A 13726-nucleotide genomic window follows, 5' to 3' on the forward strand; every position below is an offset into this window, starting at 1 on the left:
TAGAATCTGAGGCAATTATACCTGCAGGACAGCAGATGGTAAAAGTATCACCTAGCCCCTGCTTTTATTTTTTTTTTTTTTTACTGACACATTAAAAAACCCTCAACCAACCCAGCAGTGCCCTGTTTGATGAATCACGTACTTCAAGTTACTTAAAATGTTGCAAGAAATAGTTTTATGTGCACATGTTATTCTTTGCAATTACTCAGTGGATGTGGTGACGTGCTCTGTGGCTCTGCTTGAGCAAAAGTTTGGGCTAGGTGGTCCCACGGGGTCCCTCCCAGGAGGGTTCTTTGATGTAAAGGAGTAAGCTAGATAGGAATTTTTGTAACATACTGTGTCTTTCCCAGTAAGTTAACTGGTGTGTTTTCCTGATAAGTATGACGAGATTCTGACCTTTCCCGGACTGCTAACTGTAGAGAAATACTGCCTGAAGAATAGCAAAGATTTGATGCCGTTTGTTGTTCAGAAAAAGGTTTCTCATTTTTGTTATACTATATACTCTGTTTTGGTTGGTGGCTGCTCCCTTCCCCACACCAGATGTGTTTTTACTGGCATATAAAAATCTGTCCTAGAGGTTTTTTCTTTTCCACCAAATGAGAATAAAACATAATACAGTGCTAACAGCAAAGGTAGATATTATATTCTTTCTCCCCGATAAGCTAGAGAACACTTTGCAAGTCAGTTGCTGTTAAAACCGATACTATTTACTTAGCTCTTTTGTGAAATCAATTCACTGGCGGCCTCCTGGGGGAATATTAAAGTTCAGGCCGCAAGGGGTCTGGCAGAATTTGCAGTCGGAGGCAGTGCCCGCTTCTCTCCTCACGGCGGCACTAAAAGCGCACGGCTGCTGCGCACAGCTCCTTCTGCGCTCCGGGCTGCGCCCTCCAGGGCCGCGCCTGGCTTGTGTCCCTAAAGTAAACCCAGCACAAAGTAGTGGCTTCGTTTGCAATTCGCTTACACGCACGCCAGGCTAATTAAATTGTTCCTTACAGTGATTTTATTCGAGAGTTCCGTCAGGTATATTCTTTTCCTTTATTTCAATTGCAAGGAGAAATTGCTCTTAACGTGCTTTTCTGAAGCAGTTTTCAGTATCTGGTTTGTAGTTTTGCAGTTTTTACTGCATGTGTGTTATTACCTGAATAATTGCTGTTATCTGTGTTATTATTAGTTATTATTAGTTCTGATCTCTCCAGTGTTTTTCTGTCTCAGTGCTGCCGCAGGCAAAACTCTTCTTCCCCTCTCTTGGTTACTTGGCTGATTGGTAAATCCATCCATATTGCCACCACTCCAGCCTCCCTCTGTAACACTTCTCATGATATCCCCCTGACTTTTTACTCCTCTTATATTAAGTTTCCATTTCTTAATGCAAACTCTTAAGATTTAAGCCTACATCTGTTCTTGTCTCTTCCTACACTCCCACCTCTTTCAGTCCTCTTGAACCATTCCCTTAGCAACTACCTTGGCATACGCCTACGCTTGTTTTCTTGCTTCTTTCACGAGTACCTGAAGTGCCATCTCTTAGCCCAGCAAATTAAGTGTCTTCATTTAAAGCTTTAAGAAGAGGAGACTTTTTAAGGAGCTTTCTAATTTCCTGCCTGGGAAAAGGGGAGAAAAAGAAGTACCACATCCTGTTAAAAACCAGAAATGTTTTTTTCTATCCATGCCCAGACAATTGACTGAGATTTTTTTAAAAACTATTTGCCTATATATGTTGTTGTACTATAGGTGATACGTGGACACAGTAGGATTGTAGAGGAAATGGCGTAATTGCCTGTCTTATCTCTGAATTAATTCTTATCAAATCAATACTTTGGTTCATGTAGTCTCAGGCACATGGGTAGAGCGCAGCACAGATGAAGATGCAGCAACACGAGCTGATAGTCTGTTAGGGAACAAAAGTGAATTTTGACCAATGAACACCTGTGGAAACCTTTGATGTGATTTCTCTATTGTATTACTTTTGAGTGTTTTGTAATCTTTATGTGATAGAGACTGAAAGAAGAATAGACGAATTGAAAAGTCACTCTGTTGTGTTGCTCAGTGCCTTTTAAATACCACATAATGCTTAAAATAAGTTTACTGAAGTAGTCTAAATCTAATCTGCTTAGGATAAAGGGTGATAGGAGCGTGGTTTAAAAAAAATATTTTTAGTATGGAATTTTGAGTCCTAAAATAATTATTGTACTCGTTAATTATTTTACTTGATACCACAGTCATCTGCCTGATCATGTATAATGTTATTCCTATTTCGTAGTCACTTAAACTGCAGCGGGAGATCAACAAACTCTTACAAGCACCGTATTTTAGATCCACCCTCCTTTTCCTTCCTTGTGATTCAGCAGGAGTGATAATTATACACAGTATGAGCAGAATTTTACCCTTTCCCACAGTTAACCTTCTCCTGCTTCTCATCCTTCATAGCCTGTTTTTCTTCCTCTCATGAGCTTCCTTAACTCTCCTTAACTCTTAACTCTGAAACCGCACAGTTCAACATCCTCACACCGATTACTTCTGGTTTTGGTCTTTCAGTGGATCCATGTTACCTCTGTTTAAGGACCTTTTTCCATTCTGGATATAAAATACCTGGATTGGATTGTCCTGCCAATACTGTTATGCTCCAATAATTAAAGAAACAATGGTGGTTTTGGAAGGAGGGGAAAAATAATGGTATTTATTTTTGTTACTTCATAAAGGAGATTTTTCTCTACTGAGTCAACTTTGCTTTGTCTTTGTGGCCTTTCAGTAGGTGTGCAAAGTAATTGTAAAGTGCTCCTAGATCTGGGGCAGTGTTGTGAAGCATAAATGACATTAATATGCATGGCAGCAGAGTTTAGATATTAGAAACTCATTTATTGGAAACCAGAAATTAATTATTCTTGGTTCACAAAGCACATTGAACCAACTTACCCTCAAACTCAAGTTTTTTTGTTGGCCCTAAGTTCCTTCTTCTTTTTGTTGAGATTTATTAACATTTGCCAATTCATAGTTTACAGTCAACCAAGTTGAGACAATTTTTTGTGGACAAGCAATTTTTTTTTCATTAGTCATTTTATTGCTTGCAAAATAAAATCCTTGTTAGAGTGAGGAACTGCCAAGCAGATGATGTGCTAAGGCAGGGAAATGATAGTGCTGCTCAAGACTATTGAAAAATAAGTCAATTTAAATGGTTTCCTCTGAAATAGTTGGTTCAGTTTATACTTTGCTATTAAAAACAACTCCAGACACTAATGCATCTGGCAGAAGGAAGGAGTTACTGCAAGAGTGGGATCTAATTGACTTGGTTTGTGCTGTTAGGGTGTTTATAGATGTGAGGGGTACAATGCTGTATCTGTATGGAACTAAAGCAGAGTCAGTGACCGGATTCAGCTTCATTCATCACCTAAGTCATCATCATAACTAATCTGCCACACAAATGCACTGTTTGTGGCATTAATAGAAATTGCAGAATTTAGTGTGTGGTGGTCAGTGATGGCTTGTTTTCTCATGCCTGTGTTCTTTGATTGGAACTAGAAATATATTCCTGGCCATTAATGACTTTATATCAGGCAAGTTTGCTCTGCATTATACTGTTCAGCATTAGGATACCTGAAGTATCAGACCTCTGTTGTACAACTGTGATTTATATACACAACAGCTTATTCCCTTTATCGTTTTGTTTTTGATGCTACTTTCTGGTTAATAGAAGCATTTGCATGGTAATTTTTAACTTTACAAGAAAACTATTCATTAATATTTAGTTTAGTTTTATGTTAGTATCTTTTTCCCCTTCAATTTTATGCAGCCTGATTTGTAATATCTACATTAAAATATATCAAAGTAGAGAGACACAAAAAGGTACTAAAAATACGTCTGTTATTTCTCATGATTTCATCAACCTTTACTTCTGCTAACAAATGCTTCACTCTGCTTGCTTCTACCTTCCAGCTCTTTTTCGTGATGTGTCACAGACCTGGTGTCTATCTCTGGTGCTTAGTCAATGCTTAATTGCCTGTTCATGCCCACCACAATGGAAATGTACATTTGAGCTTTCTTTACCAGTTCTGTCTGTTCGTGCTCCTTCTTGCTTACAGTCTGTAAGTGTCATCCTCTTGACGCTGTAACTATGATACTTTCCCCTGCCTGAATGGGAAAATTGAGGTAGTTTCCAGATCTTTAATCTTTCACTTAGTTCCCCTGATGATGTGCCTGACACAGAGTGAAGTGTGCAGTTCAAGCACAGGTACTTTGAGAATAAACGGTTGAGTGCTTCTGGTTGTGTAGCTGTGGCAGGGGCAGTCTGCAAGACCTGCACAGCAAACTGGTGCCAGAGCAGCTTCATCCTGCCCAAAATCTGTGCTTGGGTGCTACAAGGACCATGGAAGCTGGTTTGAAATTGGCTTGCTGCTGTCTGAGCAGTGCCTCAGTGTCGACTTCAGGAGTTTTCATGTTTTTATGACAAAACCCCACCTTCTGCCATAATCACATTAGTATAGAAATACATTGTGTCTGATAGGAATCTCTGCAGGCCAGAGACACGTTCACTGTCAAGCTCCTAAACACTTCCTTTGACATACAGTGTGTCATGTATGTCTTTTTCCTTGAAATCTGATTTATCTTTGTGTATTTCAATGATATGGGAATATAGAATGATGATACAGCAATAGCACTTCTGGTGGCATTTAGCCCCAGCAAGGATCTGAAACCAGAGCAGGTGTAGTATAATTACAAAATAATGATGCTGCCAGGGCTGGAGCCCCTCTGCTCTGGAGCCAGCCTGGCACAGCTGGGGCTGCTCAGCTGCACAAGAGAAGGCTCCAGGCAGAGCTCTGAGCCCCTGCCAGGGCCTGAAGGGGCTCCAGGAGAGCTGCAGAGGGACTGGGGACAAGGCACCCAGGGACAGCACCCAGGGAATGGCTCCCAGTGCCAGAGGGCAGGGTTAGATAAGAAATTGGGAAGGAGTTCTTGGCGCAGATTTCCTGGAACAGCTGTCGCTGCCCCTGAATCCTTGGAGGTGTTCCAGGCCATGTTGTACGGGCTTGGGGCACCCTGAGTTAGTGGAAGATGTCCCTGCCCATGGCAGAGGTTAGCAATGAGATGGTTTTTAAGGTCCCATTTCAACTCAAACCATCCTGAGATTCCATGAAATTCTTGATTGGTCCTGTTAGCTTCACCAACATTATTTTTATAGTAAACCACCATTATTCAGAACTAGCTGCATAGGTAGCCTGGGCTTTGCTCTGTGAGCTCTGCTCACATCGCCAGACACTGATGGTAGTGACAGCAAAGCATTCTTTCCCAGAAGAGCAATTTATGCTGTCATTTCATGGGCTTGATAATTCTTAGAAATCTTCCACCGACTTTGAAGAGACTCATCAGTATCTCCAGGGAGATGTCAGAGCATGGACCAGGCTCTGCTCTGTGGGACCCAGCAATATACTAGGGGAGCTGATGCCCAAGGAGATCCACCTGGACATGAGGAAGAACTTCCCTGTGTAGTGACCAAGCACTGAGAGACAGACCAGAGAGAGTGTGGAGCCTCCCTCACTGGGGATATTCCAGTCCCATCTGGGCACAACCCTGTGCCACTGTTCTGGGATCACCCTGCTGCAGGAGGTCGCTGAGAGCAGATAATCCACTGTGGTCCCTTCCACCCTTCCCCATTATGAGATTCTGTGAGACTACATTGTTCTTTTTTTGGAGAGGTTGGTGCTCCTGGGGACCCTTGACTGGTACCACTCCACCCTTGTGACAAAATTTTTCATTTTTAACATTGTGGAGGCTTATGTGTTTTTCAAGTCTGTAAAGCCTCTTTTCTGTGTGATGTCTTCCTGACACTGCCCAGGCTTGTGTTGTGCTGTAGCTCTCTTTATCCTGTCAGCTGTTTGGAGCAGGGACCATCAGTGCACAGCACACCAAGGCTGTGGTTCATGACTAGAGCTTCTGATTTCTGTGGTCATACAAATCCTAATTGTAACCATATGCTTCAGCTTGTTTACTGAGAGTGCAGCAGCAAGTTTCACGAGGTGTGTTGGTGATTTATCTCCCTGACATTTATCCTGATATTCCAAAACCTGAGCAGCTTCAAATAACCCATTATAAAATAGAAGAGAAAATCCATTGGCTCAAAATGATTTTTCTTTAATTCTTTTGGGGAAATTGCTTGTTAAAGGAAACCAAGAAGCAAGCTGATGTATTGTAACAAAGTTTTAAGAGTTGGTGTTTTGCAAGGATTAGAGCTAGAAAGAACAGAATTTTATATGGCTGAAGAGGGGGTATTTCTTGCTTTCCAAAATCTTCTTAGCTCTAGAGAATTATGGAAATTAAAATTGAGATAGACAATGTTTATAATTAAAGAATGTCAGTAATTAGATACGTAAAAAAACAAACCTGACCAACAAACCCAGTTATATTTGACTTTTTCTCAAAGTTCTATAAATTTCAACTAGTGGATGGTAAGAAATCCATACCTCTTCACCTTGCAATCTAGTGTCAACAAGAGTATTCATTTACTACCTAATCTTTATTTTAGGAATGAATGCAGAAAGGCTTTAAAAAGTATCAGGATTTTTTCAGTTCATTTTTGAGCACATTTCAAATGACAAAGATGCTTAACCATCCATGGGGTCTAAGAAACAGTCCAAAACCTGTGAGTTAAAGGTTCAGTACCTTCTTCCTGTAGGCTGCTGTGCTTCTTGTACAGCATTAACAGATACTGTGCTCAGGTGAGAGCCCACCTGCAGAGCTGCTCCAGCCCTGCCTCCAACAGCACAAGGACCTGGAGCTGCTGCAGCCAGCGCAGAGGAGGCCACGGAGATGCTGCCAGGGCTGGAGCCCCTCTGCTCTGGAGCCAGCCTGGCACAGCTGGGGCTGCTCAGCTGCACAAGAGAAGGCTCCAGGGAGAGCTCCGAGCCCCTGCCAGGGCCTGAAGGTGCTCCAGGAGAGCTGCAGAGGGACTGGGGACAAGGTACCCAGGGACAGCAGCCAGGGAATGGCTCCCAGTGCCAGAGGGCAGGCACAGCTGGGATCCTGGGAAGGAATTGGTGTCTGGGAGGGTGTTGAGGCCCTGGCACAGGGTGCCCAGAGCAGCTGTGGCTGCCCCTGGATCCCTGGCAGTGTCCAAGGCCAGGCTGGACAGGGCTTGGAGCAGCCTGGGACAGTGGAAGCTGTCCCTGCCCATGGCAGGGAGTGGGACTGGATGAGCTTTAAGGTCCCTTCCAACACATAAACCATTCCAGGGTTTTATGATCTTGAACTTTTTGATGCTGCTCCTTCTGGATGGCAGAAGCAGACTTTGTATTGTTAATGACTAAAAAGATTGGGTTTTTTTGTGCTAATGTGGGTATTAAAGTAACACCTGCAACTTACAGCTCCATAAGGGATTCATTCTTCATAATTTTGAAAATATCTGCACTAAACTGCTCAGGCTGTGGTGTTTAGCTACACAGTTTCTCATTAAAATGGTTGGATAAGGTCAAGAAAAGGGATGATCTGTTTGGTTCCAGTTACACTGTTGCCGTGTTGTGAAAGGTTTAAACTTGATGTCTGATGATTGACAGGTGCCCTGGACAGATTGGAAAGTGGATGGGTAGGAGAAACTGAGCTGCATTTCAAGTGGGGATGAAGAACATTGATAAAGCGCAACAAATTCTTTGGCTTTCTATTGTTCTTTCTTGAAAACTGTTTTTCAGGTCTGCTCAGGGATTAAATCCATCTGAAGCTGTGTTTGTTAATAAATTACATGTTACTGAATAACACATTAACTGTTTCCCCTTCATTGTCCTGCCAGATGTCTGTGCCATGTTGCGGAGTGGGAGTATTCAGACATCAGATCACTCATTTTAACCATTGTCCATGTTCAGCAGAGCAGGGGAGTTACATTGCCTGGCGTGTGAAACTCCTTTTAATAGTTAAATTTTGTGGTTTTATTGATTGGTCGTGTGTGTAAAGACTAAAGGAATGAAAAGGCAATGCTGTGCACTGCCTGTCTGGAAATATTGATTAGCTAGCTCCATTTTCTGGGTGTTCTCTTTTCTCCTGTAGGCTACTGAAGTACCACTTCCGAGAAGTTGTCCTGTTATTTTGCACTTTTCTTTAGGATTTTACATTTATTTTATTATTGATACATTACAGATAAAACAAGGGTAGAGGAAAGGGTGTCTGCTTTCTGCTAAGTTCCATCTTCCCTTTCACCTTTAGCTTCTTGCTCCTTCCCTGAAAAAACTGATGATAGATTTTTTTTTTTTTTTTTTAATTAATCTGCAAGGAAAATCTGTATTTTCATCCATTCACCAAATAACTCCTGGAGTCTGGTAGACTTTTTGACATGTGCAAGGGGAAAGAGAAGTTTATTCATATGATATGAAATATGTTTGGCTTGTGATAGCAGTGGCACATTTTAGATGTGGAAGTTCTGTGTCATGATCTAATTAGTTCAAGTTCTGAAACAGTTTTATTTGCCTTTCAATGTTTTTGTCAGGGGAGAAGCCTTAATTTGTGATTTCAGTCTACTCAACTATAATGCTTAAATATAAAGAATAGTTTACTTAAGGAACCTGTGGATGAACTCTTATATAGTAATAGTACTTACCAGACAAGAATATTCCTTGCAGAAAGTGGTGCCTGTCTTGCCAGTGCTAAGAATGTATCCAGAAGGAGATGGGTAATGAATTACCTCCATAAACAACTCATTATTGCAAGTAGAAATTGTCATTCTGGCTTTTGAATATTCATGGTGCAAAGGAATCCTATGCTTTTAGGGAGGTGACTGTGATAGGTTTTGCTGGATCTCTGGGGAAGATGAAGGAAAACGGAAGTGTGTTGTGAAAGCAAAACTTTGAACAGCACCAAGACTCAGAATCAGATGAACACTTGACTCTTTTTAATCTGTAGTGAAAATATTTGTGTGCATTTCTGTGTACATTTGCAGTTCAATATTGGAAACTTGCAGATCTGTACAGAAGCTTTGCTCCTTGACTCAGATCATAAAACTTTCTTTTGTGCTTTTATTTTCCTAAGCAACTTTGTTTTAAATTCGGTTGTTTGCATTTTTTTATTGTGGTCAGTATGCAAAGAATACACTGAATTTGCAGAATGTGAGACAAAAATATTTTGAAGGATAAGGGAAGTCCCATCCCTGGCAGTGTCCAAGGCCAGGCTGGACAGGGCTTGGAGCAGTCTGGGACAGTGGAAGGTGTCCCTGCCCGTGGCAGGGGGCTGAAACGAGAGGAGCTTTAAGGTATTTTCCAACCCAAACCATTCTTTGATAAGAGGAAATACCGTGAAAATCTTGTCTATAATTAATTTTGTCAGTTTGAAGTACTACAACCTTACTGGAGCCACACACCATCTGGGTGTGGCTCAGAGTATGTTTTCCCTTGAGGGTTGTTGAGTGTGTTCTTAAGAGCACAAATTTGCAGTATTGCCTATATGTACTGTGTTTGATACTGATTTTGAGGGTTGATTGCACAAATAATTTCATTTCGACAGCCATAGTTTCTAATGAATAATTTTTGTTCAAAAGGGGAAAATGTTCCTCTACTTTTATGCACAAAAAACATGGAAGTCTTTCCATCTTTCTTTTTTTTATATGGATTATAGTTGTACTTCCTTGTTTTTGTAGACCCACGGAGGAGCTAAGCTCTGCACAGAATGATCTAAGATTTAATGAGGCCTTTGACTAAAATTTTTGTCTTAAACCAACAAAGACAAACCCTTAATGCGATTATACCATCGTTATTTTTTACCTAATGTTCTAGAAGACCCAGTGGTAATTGAATGTGTTCTGCCAAACTGTAGTTTCCAACACAAGTATGAGATTTTTATATAACCTGATAAATGGCTATTTTTCCTTTTGAATAAGCCATCAAAAACTTTTTCCGTCTTTCTGCGAAAGACTTCCCAGCCAAAGCAGAGCAAAGCCAAACAGATCATGTGCTTAGCAGTGTATTAGTAGAAACTATTTTCACAGTTGCAGATTTAAGTTTTATTTCCTTGTCCTGAGGCCAGTTACTATTGTTGAGTAATTTGGTACTTTCATGATTGAGGTTTAAGTTATTGGTATGTGGTAGTTGTAGCTCTGAGCATGAACATTCATTTTTGTGACAGTTGGGGTTGTTTGTCAATTTTTTCTCTTTTAAGTGAGTTGCATTTTCCAGAGTGACTCACTTTGGGGAAAGAAAAATAGTATTAAGAAGAAAAGAATGTGGCACCTAGGAATAGACATCCTGGTTGAAAAGAATGGATTTCCATTATTGAAAAATAAATTTCTGCATTACATGGAAATTCAATTAGCATCCTTATAGGAAAGCGTGATTTTTTGCTTGCTTCTAAGTAATTAGATTTTTATTTGGATTTTGAATATACATAAAACCCAGAGCTGTGCTGCTAAATTCTGTCAGTTGATGTCCGGGTGATGGTGATTATTAGGAGACGTGGCTCAGACTGAAAGTGACTCGCTGCTTTTGTGCAGGCTGGCTGTGTGAAGGGCTGGTGCCAGAGGGAAGAAATGTTACCAGCACCGTAGCTGGAATGCAAGTTTATTCATTTTGTCTTTCATCAAATACTGGAGTTTAATAAAACAAAGCATCATAAAATTAGGTGCTGTGTAAAGGGAAGGACTAGATAGGTGAGAGGCTGGAGAGGCAGGCACAGAAGCAACTCTCTTATTGCCTGAGTGTCCCATATTGTCTCCTGGTCCTTTCCGCCTTCTGTTTCTGTCCAGTAAGACAAAGAGTGGGGATGGTGTGGAGCTGAGAGGGTGGAGTAGGTGTAGGTAGGAGGGTGACTGACGTCTCTAACTGAGGTACAACTTGACTGGCCAGCATGAAGGCTGTTGCTTATTTGTAAATGGCTGTTTTGATGTAAACCCATTCCTGATGAGAATGTATATCCCAGAGCTAATGGTAAAAAACTTCCTTCGTTAGACCATCATTAGGGGCTTGCTTATGCCAAGTGGAGAGCGAGTTGGTCTGATTGGCTTTCACAGGTTATTTTTATTTAGCATGGTAAGCAAATGCTTTCATATTTGGTCTTTCTAGATCTCCAGATAGTATTTCTTCCAGTATTTGTGCCAAGCACTGCTCTGCTCTCTTTCCCCCTTAATTTTTGAGCATTTTTTGAGGTTTTAGGTAGACTGTTACTGGTAGAAATGCTGCAGTACAATGGACAGATTTTCCTTGGCTGGGTTCCAAACCCTGTATTCCTTTTGTGGATATTAATAATGACAGAGTAGAGACCTTGCCACTCTTGTGCTGAATTGGGTAGGTAATAAATTTGAAACTAGGTTTCATAAGAGAATTGTGGTCAGGAACAGGATAATATTTTATGTCTAAATGAAAAATTTCAGAATGAGTCTGACTCTGGAATAATTCTTTGTAGTTGTTAAAAGACTAAATTTCTTAGCATTCCAGCTAATGTTTTGGATTTTTGTTCAGCAGTATGAGACTCGGTAGCTGATAAATACATAGGCCTATACTCTCAGCCTCAACTGAGAATTTTTACTTTCCTGTTTGTCTTAATTCACAGAAAACATGTCAGGAGGGTGGCATGAGCAAATCTTCAAGGTCCCTTCCAACCCAAACCGTTCTGTGATGTCTATCATACAGCTAGGTTTGAACCTTTGGGGAAAGGTGGATTTGTAAATTAGTTTAAGCCTTTGGTGCAAACTGGTTTTCAGCAGATCTGAATTATGGCTTAAGTGAACTAGGACTTTGGAGGCAAGAAATATCTCTTTCACAACTAGTTCTTACTATACCACCCAAGTAATACCTGCCTGAATACACTGCTTTGTGTAGTGAGATTCAAAAATGTGGGGAGAAGGATAGTCAGTAGAATAAGAGGGCAGTGAATAGTTTGTTAAGATCCATCTTCATTGTTCTTTTTCTCCATGTTCTCAAGGAAGATCCTATATTGCAGTTATCAGGCTTGCAAACTTTTCTTTTGGACTGGCAAAGCTCTTAAACAGAAATTTTACTAGAGGCTGCTTGTCTAAAGAGTCATCTTTCTAAGTGCATAAGCTGGTCTTACGTTACTCTCTGAATACTTCTAAGGTTTTATGTAAACAGATCAGAATCTGTACCATTCTTTGGAAAGAGAGCAAACCCCCAGGACTGCCATGAATCATAAAATCACAGAATCACAGGGCAGTTTGTGTCAGAAGGGACCTTAAAGTGCCAGCCCTGCCATGGGCAGGGACAGCTTCCACTGTCCCAGGCTGCTCCAAGCCCTGTCCAGCCTGGCCTTGGACACTGCCAGGGATCCAGGGGCAGCCACAGCTGCTCTGGGCACCCTGTGCCAGGGCCTGCTCACCCTCACAGGCTGGGATTTCTTCCTAAGAATTATTTTGTAGATGATGATGGCAGATTGTGTGGTATAAAAGCGTTCATGTTCCTCTGCAAGGCAAAGGATGTGTATTTACACCTTTTCAGTGTGTGGTTCTGGGGTCTGGTTATGCACACATTGTGTTCTTGTACAAAATCCCAGTAGCTTCACAGATGAGACCCTAAACTTCCAACCTGTTAGTTTGAGCAGTGGTACAAAGTGCTCTGAGGAAAGAAGCGACATTTCCCGGTTATGCACTGAATTCATAGTGATGGAGGAAACAGAGGAGCATTTAATTTTTCCTAGAATACTGGGTGAACTGTGTTGGGTTTTTTACACAGTCCATGCAGAAAACAATCAGAAAACTGCAGTTAGAAAAGGTGCATAGTTAAAATATTTAACCATTTGAAGGTTAAACTTGCATTCCAGATGCAAACGAGGTATATCATGTGGTACATGCAGAGCACATTGATGACTGGTGGGAGTGTTGAAGAAAATATCTCCAGCCACTTCCAGTCCTGAGGAAATACATGACATCTTTCAGATGGAAGAGCTGAAACCTTAAGGTGCAATTTTAGAATTTCTGTATATCTAGTTATTTAAATAGCATTATGAAGAATTTTCATTTCTGTGGTCAGCAACAAGCACTTGGGTCTTTTGTGTTAAGTGATGTTTCACAGAACTGTGTGGCAAGAGAAGCAAAACAAGCCAAAAGAAAACAGTTTTACTCAACAGAGAGCTGAATTATTTTTGAAATTTTGGAACTGCATTGGATTTCTGTAGTGCCAGGGCAAGCCAGATATGATGCTATTCATGAGAAATTACCTGTACAGGAAACATATATAATTTCATAGGTTCTAAAATGTAAGAACGACTGCTATAAAAACATGTCTGGAACATAAAACAGTATTAGTCAATTTAAAAAATGTAATGAGTTTAACAATAAATTGCATAAGGGGCACTTGATAGGATATATTAGTAAGCTGTTTATGATCTTAATGGTGGTGGCAGTCAGGCACAGCATCTTGAATGCCTGTGACAGCTCTGATTGACAGAATTTGACATCATACTTCTGAGACCTAGTGACTAGTCCAGAAATGATTTGTATAGCTGCATGTATCTAACCAGAAACATCACCTGTACTGTGTAATGGAATAAAGATTCCCTTGGGTTGGAAAGGCTCTCCTTGGAGAAAAAGCAGTTGTAAATCTGTAAGTACACTGCCAAAAACACATGTATTCTCTTCATCCAGAAGATTTTCTCAGAAGCCTTATGTCCAAGTATGGAATATATGCTAAATTCTAGCAGGAGGGCTTCTTCCCAAACATCCATTCCAAACAGCTGATCAGTGGAAGTGGAACAGCTGCCTACAAGTCTCATCTGGAGGAAAAAGTAAAAATAAAAATTCCCCTTCCTATAATTGGTT

General features: G+C 40.8%; 1 protein-coding gene across 5 annotated transcripts in view; it reads left to right on the forward strand.

Moving 5' to 3' along the window:
- DYM (dymeclin) overlaps positions 1-13726 on the forward strand; it is a 212582-nt gene that overhangs the window by 44533 nt on the left and 154323 nt on the right. The window lies entirely within an intron of this gene.

This window comes from Hirundo rustica, chromosome Z (genome assembly GCF_015227805.2).
Source record: "Hirundo rustica isolate bHirRus1 chromosome Z, bHirRus1.pri.v3, whole genome shotgun sequence".
Taxonomy (NCBI): Eukaryota; Metazoa; Chordata; class Aves; order Passeriformes; family Hirundinidae; genus Hirundo; species Hirundo rustica.